The sequence below is a fragment of the Gavialis gangeticus genome, unplaced genomic scaffold (genome assembly GCF_001723915.1).
Source record: "Gavialis gangeticus isolate Ggan-Ray unplaced genomic scaffold, GavGan_comp1, whole genome shotgun sequence".
NCBI lineage: Eukaryota > Metazoa > Chordata > Crocodylia > Gavialidae > Gavialis > Gavialis gangeticus.
In genome coordinates, this window is record NW_017729033.1 from 91,300,300 (window position 1) to 91,303,175 (window position 2,876).

Genomic DNA, 2,876 nt, shown 5'->3' on the forward strand with positions numbered 1-2,876 from the left:
TCAGTCATTCCTTCTAGCATCTCCAGCTTGCAAGAAAGTTAGGTTCCTCCTCTGAAGTATCAAATACCCATAGCACTGGCTTCTCCTGGACTTGAAGGACAAAGAGAGGTAGTATAGTTAGTTCAATTAGTTCATAGCTAATACAATATTAATGTTTGTTAATATATGAAATAATGTCACATTCAAGTAATATTGACAGCTTAATATTGCCAAAGTCCTAAGAATTTTTTTTTCCTTTATCATGCAGTCTTAAAGACTTAAGAAAATGTTACCTGGAATCCTAAATAAATATTATACAGTATAAACTGTAGCATTGGCATATAACAACATTTTATATCCCTAGGGACTTCATCTCAACCAGGAATAAAAAATGTGAATGAATTTGCAATTCTAACATTAAAACTCAGCTCAAGGTCAAAAATATTATTTTGAGTGTGGAGAACTGCAAAGCTACTGAAACATGAAATAAAATACTAAGGGATAGAGGGACAGTACATACATATTTCAAAGGTTGAGTTCTGCTTAGCCAACAGAGCCCTAAAATGTTATTGTACAATGAATTTAGTATAATAAACGTGAGAGTTAGAAAATATTACCTTGAAAAATCAGCTCAAAACATGTTAAGTGACTGTTTTAATAGCCTGGAGCATTAGAAAATAGTAAGATTGTCTCCTCCTCAAAAATATAGAACAACTACAGTCACTGAAAAGAAGACAGAGAGATCAGAATATTCAAAATACCTTGAGTCAGTAACATGGCACTGAGAAGAAAAGAAAAATGAATGGCAACTGAGCATCCAATAGCTCATGAACATATCAAAACATCAGCCTAAGCTTGGAAAAAACACAAAAATGTTTCCTATCCATTGACACCTGGTTCATCTGGAAGTCTATTCCTTATTCCTTCCTTCTTTGTTTTTACCTTTTCCTGAAATTGGTGATCCAGTCATCTCTGCAGTACAGGCAGCAGGGTAGAGTCACAGAATGATCCATGTGGCTACAATAAAGGCAAGTATTTTATTTCTAATTTCTTGGAAGTGGCACTGACAAATATGGATGAAAAGAGGCCTGTTGCCTTAATATTTTCCAGCACAGCATGTGCATCCTTCGAAGGTCAATGCAGAAATTTCAGCATTTCTGAAGCTTGGTCTTGCACAGAAGCTCAAAGCGTAAGGAATAGGCTTCTGATGTTCTACTACCAAGTGTCAGGCTGTGGCCTTGAACCTGGTGCTTCAGCATAGCCAATAAAACCACCTGTTCAAGCCTGCCACGCCACAGTTAATTACCCAGACAGATTTGCTCTGAAACCTCCATCAGGGTCTAAGCCTATGCCCATTCCCTATCACAGGAGTGTCAACTGATCCTCCACTTCTCCATATAAACCTCTGCAAAGGAAAAGGAAGTGCCTGGGCAACAGGACTCAACCTGACCCAGAACTGCTCCTTCACTTCATTGTAATGCTAATGTGCAGTACACCGATTCTACAGCACGTTAGCTCATTAGCACACTTTCTGCCTGCCACACTAATGCACAGTAGAATTAGGCTACTGTGCATTTAGTGTCTCATCTAGATGCGCCCTGTTTGTGTCTCTGTGTGTGATCTTCTTCCAAAACACATTACGTTGTACAAAAAAGTTCTCACTTTGTTTTCTGGGACATAAGAGAAGGTGTATCATATCGCAGCTTCTAAAATTATTCAAGGTTAGTGTCTCCTTGAATGTTCCAGAAAACAAGTTAGGACACATTCTCTTACCACGGAATACGAGAACTTTCGCTGAGTTACTCCTAAGAGTTTTAAGGCACAGACTTTCGGAAATACTAAGGACCCACAACTGAGGCTAAATTTTCAAGGGCTCATTGGGAGTTGCCAAGCTCTTTTGAAAACATGGTTCTTAAACTTTTTTGATTGCTTACAGAATGGAAATTAGGTGAAGCTCTGTCTAAAAAATGGCATGGTAGAGAAGAAGAGAGAATCCAGCAATAAAGTCTAAGCACACAAATATCTGCTTATCCCTTAGGAGAAAAACACCCTGTGGAACCCTGATGTGTTTTCAACAGTGCTTCAATCTGGCTTCTAAATTTGTGCATAGAGAAACAAGTTCTTAAAAAATAACAGTGGAGAGCCTACTGAATCTGAATGTAAACCAAAAGACCGCTTAAAGAATGTAGAATCTATTTTTAAATCTCTCCAAAGGCTGAAGTAAATAAGAACAATGACTAAAAGACAGAAAACAAGAGTTACAGTATTCTCAGACTTCCCATTTGATTTGAACTCCTTTTCTGAAAATCACCAACAGAAAATGTATTCTGTATGTTTGTTGTAGACATCAATATAAGCATTATGGACACTTGAGGACTTAGAAATCAGAGATTTTTTTTCTTTGAATATAAGTTATCTTTGTTAGTCAACTCCTTTGTATAAATTAGGCTCATCAAAGTATTTGTGTACAGAGACCAGCACAAGCAGAACATGTTTACTCTCTTTTCCCCATCAGCCCCCAGTGATTGTGTTGTTAGCCCATCCTTGTAAGTGACAACTTAAAGACAAGAACAGCATTTTAACTCATAAACACATAAAAAGCTACTGATTTATCTGCTAATGAAGCTGTTCATGATCATATAGAGAAATAACGAACTTCAGGTTCACATCTGGGGGAACAGAGAGGGAAATCAAGGGATTTCCAGTAGTTGCTGTTTCTTTCAGTTTATCAGGCACCTATACATGAGTGCAGAGGCTGTTCCCACATGCTGGGATTCTAGCATGTCAGAGCAGACTCGATCAAGTCTGCTGGAGCGTGGTAATTACAACCTCCTGCATCTCATATATTAGCATCCCCACACTTCAAAATGGTGGCGGGGGGGCTTGAACTAAAGCTT